The sequence below is a fragment of the Pinus tabuliformis genome, chromosome Q (assembly GCF_031772625.1).
Source record: "Pinus tabuliformis cultivar Carrire ecotype Pingquan chromosome Q, CPIR1, whole genome shotgun sequence".
In the NCBI taxonomy this organism is placed as follows: Eukaryota; Viridiplantae; Streptophyta; class Pinopsida; order Pinales; family Pinaceae; genus Pinus; species Pinus tabuliformis.
Window position 1 is genome coordinate 590,565,809 of NC_142296.1, and position 11,250 is coordinate 590,577,058.

The following is an 11,250-nucleotide window of genomic DNA, read 5'->3' on the forward strand; positions in this document are numbered from 1 at the left end:
TTGATAAGTTGGTAACAAATAAAGCTTCAACAAAAGGGCCATCAAACATCTGTGGTTTCACCTCTCCCTCAGTGGGATCAGGAGCTGTGACTAGGATGACTTTGCTGCCCACAAAAACACTAGTTTGCTTTACCATGCAATCCTGAGTGTACTGTTTTCATTTGCAGAAGTTGGTTATGTGTTCAGATCTCTGAAATGGTTCATTGCATCTTTGATATACATGGTTCTCCTCCAAATAAAGCTGTTGTTCATTCGTTTTATTGACAGTTAGATTAGATTAGCTAGGGCTTTGATTATTTGTAAGACTTTGTTGATTCGGTTAAATGTACATTGTGCAGGGCATCTCTACCACTCTCTCATCCACGTAAGCTTCATCTGATCCAGCTGTTCCATCTCCTAGTTAGGTTCCTCATCTCACACCTGTCCTTTTGCCCACGTAGCCCTACCTTCTTGCTCAATCATTGTCTTAGCCTTCTTTAAGCCAAGTCAGCCTTCTACACCCTCTCACCACTCCATCCACCAGTCCCTGGGTCACTCCAGACCCCTATCCTACCTCCCTATCCATTCATGCATCTTCCCTCACTCACTCATCCTCTAAAATCCGCTTTTCAAACATCCTGTAGAAATTTTTGAACATCTTGTAGAAATCTCTGAACATCCTGTAGAACCCCTGTTGGCTTCCTGTAGAAGCTCACAAATGAGGTTTCCTGATAGCCAAACTTTGTGAAACTCTCTAGAAGGATGTTAGGGACTCCTTATACCCTCTCTAAACCTTCCCAACCTTTTCCAAGCATTTCTCCTCCTTGATCCACCCCTGCACAGCAAAAAGCCAGTTCAAAGCACATGCATGATAATTCTAATAACTTATTCAAAAATACAAAAAGATGTTTTCTTCGGGTAGAGGTAGTCTAGACACATGTATTTTACCTTCATAGAAATGATGGCATCCCTTCTAGTAGTTTTAATGCTCTCCTTCACATCAGTAGGTCTAGCTGGTAGAATTAGGGTTTGCTAGGGTTTGCATTTCTGTTTGGCTTTCAGTTTCTTTCCGCAAGTAGATTAGCTTCCTTTGAGTTAGCTTTCATCCATCAGCTAAAAAGATTTTTCTAAGAGCTCATAGAAGTTGGCTTGAGCCCCTAGCGGACTTGTGCCAGCTGACCAAGTGACAGTTGCGGCAAGAGCTAGTACTTGTGCATACAGCACCGTCGCTTCCAAGTTTGTTACGAACTATCGGGTTGATAAAATTAAAGAAGGGAGTTCCAGGAGTTGTAGCATTGTTGCTGCAATACTGGGGCTCACCACTCTTTTTGGCGTCGTTGCCGGGGAAGCGTCAGAGTATTGGTGATTGCTGCTTTTCTTCTATTGTCCACTACAACCTTCTGCTAAGTAGTTTATTTCATTTCCATTATGCAATTTCGTTTCTGCAAAAGTAGATTAACATTTCAATTTCGCAATTTCATTTCTGCAAGCGTAGATTAGCATTTCAATTCCGCAAGCGTAGCCTAGCATTTCATTCTTGCAATTTCATTTGAGCAAAATAGATTAGTCCTTTCCTGCTTTCATTTCAATTCCGCATTTTCATTTCAGCAAGATAGTTAGTTGCAGTTCAATCTATTTTAGTTTTGTAGGTACAAGCAGAAAAAAAGAAGAAGCAAAAATCAACCAAAAAGATTTCCTTTCATGCCTTGTAGGAGTAGAGATAATTCAGAAAAATGATTGCACAACACCCCCACTGCTTCACACAGCCAACCTTCTCTCTTCTTCGATGGCTGTGATTAATGAACCCTTAGGTGGACAGTAAGACATATCTAAAGAACCTCAAGGGAAGAAGAAGAAGAAACCATTCCTCTGGAACGAATGGCTACAAGCAGAAATGTTGGGAGCGGTACCTTATCCAAAAATGAATTTGAAAATCAGATGGAAGATTTCAAGAGCGAGGTACGACAGTTTCTTGCCATGCAACTGGATACCTTGTGGATCCAAAAGAAGCAATAGGAAGCCAAGAGGGCTTTGGTCATATTTTGTCCTAGGTGCACTAGAAAGCATCCTAAGAACGAATGTCCAATGCACTCCCTAGAAGTGTTTCGTCTGTGAAGGATACCATCCTACGAATCAGTGCCCTTCCTTGCCTGGACTTAAAGCTGCATATCAGAGAACCAAAGGAGCCACTGAATCACTCTATTATATGAACCAAAGGAGGCCACATGGACCTAGATCTTACCAGCAGGAACTGCAAGGGACATCCGAGACCTATTATGACCCCTATCAAGCCACTTTCATGCCTTCTTGGGGTCCCCCTGCTCATCCTTCCTGGTTCACACCTCCTCCTTGTTCCTTCATAGATCCATATTATGCCCAACCAGTTGCTCATTCATTTCACTCTTATGCCCAGCCACAGCCTCAGTGGAATGCACCTCATCAAGGGTGGAGGCCCCAATACAACTCTCCTCCCGCTCATTTGCCTCCACCGCCTGCCCAACTACAACGCCATCCACATCCATCTCAAATATACACCCCCACTCAGCTACCCGTACCACCATTCCCAAAACCATACAATGGAGTAGCTCAACCTAATTACAATGCTGAGGCACAACATGTCCAAATGACTCCTCTTGAGCTCGATGATCTTCACCATAGCTCAGGAAGAGTGTTGCAAAACAGAGATTATATTGACAACATTGAAGGACCAAAGGCAAAAGAAGATTCAAAAGAAAATATCAAAGAACCATGGGCTGCACTTGATGAAGAGAAAGCATCAAAATCCAAGATCGAGAGAGTTCCCTCATGGTTACCATCAAATCTTCCATGTATTCAAGAGAAAGATAAGCAAAAAGAGGAAGATGAGAAAGTCATGGTAGAAGGTGACATGAAACATGGTCCAAATCAGCAAAAGGACCAAGGATATCAGAGCTATATTGAGAAATGGCTTCAGACGGTCACTAAGTTGCAGCGGTACTCTCCTCCTCAGCTATGTTTGATCCCTTCAAAGTCAAATCATTTGGTCTCTGAAATCCGGATAGTTGTCAAAGCATGCATTTCAAGCCGCCACATCATTTTGTCTCTAATCTCGATGTGCACATGGCTCCATTGGAAGTATTCTTATACTTGAAAAGAATTTTGTTTTTCAAGTAGGGTAGGGTAGAAAAAAAAAAAGAAAAAAGAAAAAGAAAAAAATGAAAATAAGATGAAAATAAAAATCTAAGGTGAAAACCTCCTCGGAGGCGCCTTAGATTGGCTCATTGATTGAAAACCTCCATGAGGTGGTCAATGGGTTGGAAAGAAGAGAAAATAAAAAGGGAATAAGATCCCTGGGTGAAAACCTCCCTTGGAGGCGCCCAGGGCAAGCAATTAGGGTGAAAACCTCCATGAGGCGCCCTAGTTGTTTTTCAAAAAAAAAAAAAGAGAAAAAGAAAAGAAAAATAAAGCTAATTTCCATTGAATAATTGTAGGTTGCAAGAAGGACATTGCAGGTCAGGAGGATCGCTCAAAACAAAGACAAAGGAAGTTCTATGCCTTCTACAGGAAGTTCTGTGTCTTCTACAGGAAGCCTACAAACGAGCCAAAATTGATCTCTGAAGAGGACCTGAAGGCCAAGAACCTGTCCATGAGGCCTGCAAGCATCCATGTTTCCATCCCTCACCCTTCTCCATCATTTTTTCCATATCATTGTGCTTCTTTCCTCAAAATTGTGTGTTCTACAGGAAGTTCCTGTAGAAATTACAGGATTTCTACAGGAAGCTAGAAATGGATGTGAACAAGGTATTTTGGCAAACATGATAGCTTCCTCAAGGGTTCAGAAGTCCTCCTGCAATCTTCAAACTCCTCCTCCATCATCTCCATGCCTGCATCACAGCCCAAGCTCAGTTTTTCTTTCCATGCAAAAACATGCAAAATGCTTTGAAGAAAAAAATACATAGAACAAAATTTGTTTTTGCCCTAAATTGGAAACTATGCATCCATTTGAAAAACCATTTTATGGGGAATTGTATAGGGACGATGGAAACATGCCCGAGCAATTTCAGCCCATCCCAGTGCACGATTTCCAAGAAATCCGCCTCCATCACCGTCAGCCATTCTTGCATTTTCTCCATATCCGTGCATCCATTTCAAAACCTATTTCATGGGGAGATGCATATGGGTGATAGTAGCCTACCCAAGCAGTTTCATCCGATTCTGATGCATGGTTTCCGAGAAATCGATCTCTGTAATCCTCAGCCATTTTCCATTTTTCTCGAAATCTGTGCATCCATTAATCGCAATTTTGCTATGGGAAATGCATAATGATGATAGGAACATGCTCAGCAAGTTTCAGATCGATCCGATCTATCGTTCGGGAGCAATGGCGAAAACAAGTTTTGATCCTGTGAAAATTCAGCAGCAGCAACTTGAGGGTGCAGATATGAACGTGGAAATGAACTCCTACAGCCTAGATCTGGCCAGAGGATACCTACACAAGAAAGCAGCCATGAATTAGTAGCCAAGCCATCATGCAACCACCAAAACAAATGCATGCAGCAGCAGAAAGCACCTCACAACAACCATTTGACTTCAGGTACGTGACTAAAACTCATTCCTCTGATTGCATGAATGTAATTCAGAAACAGCATGAGCAATGAGATGGTTGGGATTAAAAAATCGGTGGCCAGCTAACTGGCCACCCTCATCCAGTTCAACAACGCTCGGTGGGTGAATAAGACACGTGCGCTCAACCATCTCAGGAGGAAATTGGGAAACAAGTAATGGTGACTGTTTGACCTTCAACATGATTGATGGAGTGATCACAGGTAGGAAACATGATGATTCGTGACAGCACTTCCGTCTGCATGGCCAGCACATGTTTTTGCCACCTCACCACAAATCATGCAGCAATTAAAGATGGCTCGGCTGAAACTCACGAACTGCTGTTCATCTGCACTTTCCACATCCTCAACTGAAGTGTGCACAATCGGTTAACCTATCGTCCTCCACTGAGTTTTTCTACCTGTTTTCGAAATTCTCCCGCATATCGGGCTCGCTCAAAGGCAGAATAACATTCTACAGGAAACGGGGGGGTCTTCTACAGGAAGTATGGCACAACATTCTGGAGCAGAGAAGCCCAGACTTTTCTTCATCGAGTTTGGAGTTCTGAGAGAGGTGGGCTTGGAAAAAACACTCTTCCATGCAATCAACGAATTGAAAGAATTGGTGAAACACAAAATTCAAGGATACTCCGGGTACCCTTTAGAACAGAAAAAGGAATTCTACAGAAATGGGTTTCTTGATTTGATGTGTGGCCTTACTTGGAGAGAATTTCAGAGGATGTATTAAATGAAGTAACGGCAGAGCTAAAAGGTCAACCTGACCTGATCATTGGCAATTACAGTGATGGAAATTTAGTTGCATCTCTGATTTCACATAGACAAGGAATCACTCAGTGCAACATAGCCCATGCTTTGAAGACCAAATACCCAGATTCAAACATATACTGGAAAAAATATGATGGAAAATACCATTTCCCTTGCCAGTTTACTGCAGATCTGATTGCAATGAATCATGCAGATTTTATTATCACTAGCACATATCAAGAGATTGCTGGAAGCAAGGATACTGTTGGACAGTATGAGAGCCACACTACTTTCACCCTTCCTGGTCTTTATCGTGTGGTTCATGGAATTGATGTTTTTGATCCCAAATTCAACATTGTTTCTCCTGGAGCAGACATGCAGATTTATTTCCCTTATACAGAGAAGCAGCATTGTCTTACTGCTTTACATGGTTCAATTGAGGAACTCTTGTTCAATCCTGAACAGACAGCTGAACACATGTGTATTTTGAATGACCATAAAAAGCCCATTATCTTTTCTATGGCAAGACTCGATAGAGTGAAAAACATGACAGGACTGGTTGAATGGTTTGCAAAGAACAAACACTTGAGGGATATTGTCCTCCACGTTCTGGGGAGGAAACCATATACAGAATTCCCATTCTGATCAGTGCACAAGCCAAAACAGAGCGTGAGGAAGCAAGATATTGAGGCAGAGAAGAAAACTAATGGTAAGGAAGCTAAGGGAAAGAAAACCTAGGGCAAACCATCACAGGAAAAGCCATAGGAAAAGCAAGAGGAAAAGCAAGAAATAAAAAGAAGGAAGAAACAGAGAGGAAAAAAAACAAGTTTAATCCCTGGAAGTTGTTGCAGGTTGCAGGAACACAATGCGGAAAGGGGGCCTCCCAACACAAGCAGAAGGGTCCCTACCAAGCTCCCAGGCATCCTCACATCCATCCTCTCCATGAACACTCATTTTTTCAGGGTTCGGACACAATCTAGTCATGGTTCAACCTTCTCCAGGAAGCTACAGGACTTTCTACAGGAAGTTTTGTATTTCTACCAGAAACATCCTATAGAGCCTTTGGGCAGGCTAGAATCGATTATGGAGATGGATTTGAAGCTTGAAGTCTGTTGAGGGGGAATGAAACCACTCTTTTCTTCCATCCTCCACTAGTTTCATCTCCTTTCACCACCATTGCCACCATCTGATTGAATATACTTGCACAATCATACCAAAGCTGAGAATTCTCTAGGAAAAGGAGCAGGCAGTGGGAAGAAGCAGAGAGAAAAACATGGTTTCATGACTGAGAAGAGGACATCACTTCAGAAGCTTGGCATGACAGGGAGGCCACCAAGGCCATCAAATATGAGGAGATAGATTGGTTTCTCAGAGGATGAGCAACACTTTCAGTAGGGGGGTGATGATGAGCCCCAAAAATGGATAATTATATGGGCTCATTCAACCTCCTAATTTGACTTAATCCACCATTCTCATTAGTTTATTGCATGTTTTTTATTATATTTATGCTAATAGAGTGAATTGGGTTAGTCATTATGCCAACAAGTCTAATGTGTGCTTTGTGTAGTCTTTTTGGTCAATTTGGAGACAAAATCAAAGGTTTTAATGAGCACTTGGCAGCCAAATTCGTGGGAGAACAAGGGAGAGGATTTGTAGGAAGGTGTCCCCTTCATTTATGGGCCCTTACCTCGAATTCTCCACCATCAGCTCAGAGTTCAAGGGCCACCAAATTGATTATCACAAGGGCAGCCAAGCAAGTCAAGTAGGACTGCTGTTAACTGCAAGTTTTGGGCAGCCGAGTCCCTAAAGTTTAGGAGGACTGTTGGGTCCTCAATTTGTATAAATAAGAGGGCTTAGGGCCTCATTTCAGTTAGTCATTTTTGTTAGTCATTTTGTAGTCACTTTGTAGGCAGAAGATTAGCTAGCTTGTAGTTCGATTTTAGTCAGTAGATTAGCTTTTCATTTCAGCACATTTTCAAGCTTTCCTTTGTGGACAGTTTTTGGAATGTAACATTTCTTGCTCAATAAAGATGAATCCAGCTTGGCACCAGCTCTAAATCTCTCTTAGGAGGTTGTAGCTCTTGGGGTTGGGCCCATCTCAAGTGCCCAGTACCTCCTTTGTTTACTTTCATGTGTCTTTACTACGTTCTTAGAATAAAATCTGCTATTTAGATTTAAATCTTGTTTTGTTATTTAGGTTGTTTTTGATGAGTAAAATAGCTTTTCATGCTCATATTTAGTTGATAGGTTGTTAACAGAGAAAGCTTCAAGAAAAGGGCCATCAAACATCTGTGGTTTCACCTCTCCCTCAGTGGGATCAGGAGCTGTGACTAGGATGACTTTTCTGCCCACAAAAACACTAGTTTGCTTTACCATGCAATCCTGAGTGTACTGTTTTCATTTGCAGAAGTTGTTTGTGTGTTTAGATCTTTGAAATGGTTCATTGCATCTTTGATATACATGGTTCTCCTCCAAATAAAGTTGTTGTTCATTCGTTTTATTGACAGTTAGATTAGATTAGCTAGGGCTTTGATTATTTGTAAGACTTTGTTGATTCGGTTAAATGTACATTGTGCAGGGCATCTCTACCACTCTCTCATCCACGTAAGCTTCATCTGATCCAGCTGTTCCATCTCATAGTTAGGTTCCTCGTCTCACACCTGTCCTTTTGCCCACGTAGCCCTACCTTCTTTCTCAATCATTGTCTTAGCCTTCTTTAAGCCAAGTCAGCCTTCTACACCCTCTCAGCACTCCATCCACCAGTCCCTGGGTCACTCCAGGCCCCTATCCTACCTCCCTATACATTCATGCATATTCCCTCACTCACTCATCCTCTAAAATCTGCTTTTCAAACATCTTGTAGAAATTTCTGAACATCTTGTAGAAATCTCTGAACATCCTGTAGAACCCCTGCCGACTTCCTGTAGAAGCTCACAAATGAGGTTTTCTTATAGCCAAACTTTGTGAAACTCTCTGGAAGGATGTTAGGGACTCCTTAGACCCTCTTTGAACCTTCCCAACCTTTTCCAAGCATTTCTCCTCCTTGATCCACCCCTGCACAGCTAAAAGCCAGTTCAAAGCACATGCATGATAATTCTAATAACTTATTCAAAAATACAAAAAGATGTTTTCTTCGGGTAGAGGTAGTCTAGACACATGTATTTTACCTTCATAGAAATAATGGCATCCCTTCCAGTAGTTTGCATGCTCTCCTCACATCAGTAGGTCTAGCTGGTAGAATTAGGGTTTGCTAGGGTTTGCATTTCTGTTTGGCTTTCAGTTTCTTTCCGCAAGTAGATTAGCTTCCTTTGAGTTAGCTTTCATCCATAAGCTAAAAATCTTCTTCTAAGAGCTCATAGAAGTTGGCTTGAGCCCCTAGCGGACTTGTGCCAGCTGACCAAGTGACAGCTGCGGTAAGAGCTAGTACTTGTGCATACAACACCGTCGCTTCCAAGTTTGTTACGAACTACTGGGTTGATAAAATTAAAGAAGGGAGTTCCAGGAGTTGTAGCATTATTGCTGCAATGCTGGGGCTCACCACTTGTAACACACCCTCTTGATTCTTGTAACCATGTCATATGTTTTTTTAGAAGTTTCCTCTCCCTCATTATACTTTCTGTGTATCATATGTTTTTTATAAACTCCCCCTCCCTTAATATACTTTCCCTCTAGGCTAAACATCCCCTTCATCACTAAGTATTCCCTCACATGATCCATGTCACGAAGGCTTTCATATGTAAGGAGAGTGCCAACTTACCGCTATGCTTTCACTAGAAATGCATAACTTGTGGCAATCATAGGGTTCCAATGTCATAGCAATGGCCCTCTTGTTGATATTTCTATCTTCAAAATCCATTATCTCATTTGTATCATGCACATATAGTGATATTGAGATATAATCATAATAACTTCATATTTTAAATTCCAAATTTGTTTCATATAGGAAATCAAATTTCCCAAGTATGAGGTTCATTCTCAGGATGTTTAGTGCTTATAGTAATATTTATCAATTTTCCTTACTATATTTTACCATTGTGATATCCAAGAACCTTTTACCTACAATCCTTCTTAACTTTCAATTATTTAAACAAATTGTCCATATTCATGCACTGTTGCAACATTTGCAAGAACCCATGAAATGATCTTAGAATTGTATCATGCTCGCAACTTAATCACTTTATCTTTTTTTCATTTTCAATAGAAAGAAATTATAATTCATTATACGTGAATTATAAGCACATTCAATCATTATATATGAAATCAAACATTTCTACCAATAAACTAATGTGCTAATACTCATGGTGGCATCTATGCAATGCATCCTTGCATTAACTCTAGATTACCACATATTTATATTATCTATTTCACCATGGAAAGTTGGAATGTATAGCCAACATATTGAAAGATCATCCAACCTCTTCATATTACTTGTTCAATCAATTGGATTGCTGCCTCCTCAACCCATACAAAACACTAGGAATATAATCCTTTAGTGCTCTTCATTTTCGACAAAGTGGTTACTGTTCAATCTTTTTTATAGGTACGAAAACTATTGATGGTTAGCTCTGTTAGCATTCATTTCCATAAGAGGAATATATCTTCTAACCCTTTGGTTATGAACTCATAACCAATGTAACATGACATGAAATTTAAAATTCACATGATTTAATCCAAGCATTAAATATACTTTAAAATGGTTTGAGGTATTTTTACTTTACATATCAATTCAAAAATTGAATTTTTACTTACAAAATTCTTACATCAATTCCTTACAACTCTTATACATCGTAAGCAACCAAGTGCACCCCTGCATGGATGTTAATGAACTTGATGCTATTTGATTTGTTGATGTCTTGTAGATATTCCTAGGACCCTTCTACCAAACTCTTTCTTAACATTTATACCATGACATTCTCGTCTTCATATGGATCGCTTTCACATGTGATGGCATCATCACCAAAAACTTCAGCCATGCTATAAACTTTTCTTGGATACGTAATCCATTCCAATTCACATTAAATTTGTTGGGCTACATGCACACTCATGAACTCATCAATACTTCACATAGGACATCATTTGACCCTCTTTCATACATTATTAGGGGCACATATGACCACCTTAATTCACTACCATACCTTTCTACCGTCTGGAACCATCTTCTATTTTTAGCATTTTTTTAAGTAATTCAATTTTAGTGGGAGTGAGACTTAGGATGACATGTGGCAATGACTAGGCACTAACTAGGCTATGAAATAGAAATGTTTTATTTTTCATTACCTTATTCCTAAGGTTCCTAATTACTAAAATACATTCATCTCGTACTTTGGGATACTAGTAACCTTATCTACTCACCTACATACCTTATGATATGATTTATAGTGTTATTTTTGGAGTTTTCTTGTTATTTCTGAGTTAGGAATGACATGTGAGAGTCTACACTTAAATTCTAAATTATTTTTGACTCCATTTATATTTATTCAACCCTATTTTATATTCTCACTATATTTTATGTTGTTTTTTGTAGCATCGGATGTGTTCTAGCCAAAACCCAAAATCCGTTTATGGAAATTCCACCTAGAGACAACTTAATTAAAATAATTAATATTTTTTTAATGGTGCCTGAGTCCAAACTTAGGAAAAATGATTAATTATAGGGTATTAACGAAGTCATGCTGAGAATCTCTTATAAGAAGACATGGATCGAGTTCTAGTTAATCTTAGCCATCGATTATGTTTTAATCTTGGTCGTTGATTGCTCAATGAGAGATTATGAGAAGAAATTAGATGGCGGTTGGAGAACACACTTGGAGCCACCTGAAATTTGATTTTGTTGAGAAATCAATTTCTAGAGTAGTATTTGTGAGTTGTTGGAGGTGATTCAATAAATTCGAAGCAATGAGAGAGGGGTAGGGATAGTAAGGCCAGA

At 40.0% G+C, this 11,250-nt stretch overlaps 1 pseudogene; it reads left to right on the forward strand.

Annotated features, from left to right (window-relative positions):
- Positions 1 to 5,067: 5,067 nt before the first annotated feature.
- Positions 5,068 to 5,969, forward strand: LOC149220833 (sucrose synthase 4 pseudogene; annotated as a pseudogene).
- Positions 5,970 to 11,250: the final 5,281 nt, after the last annotated feature.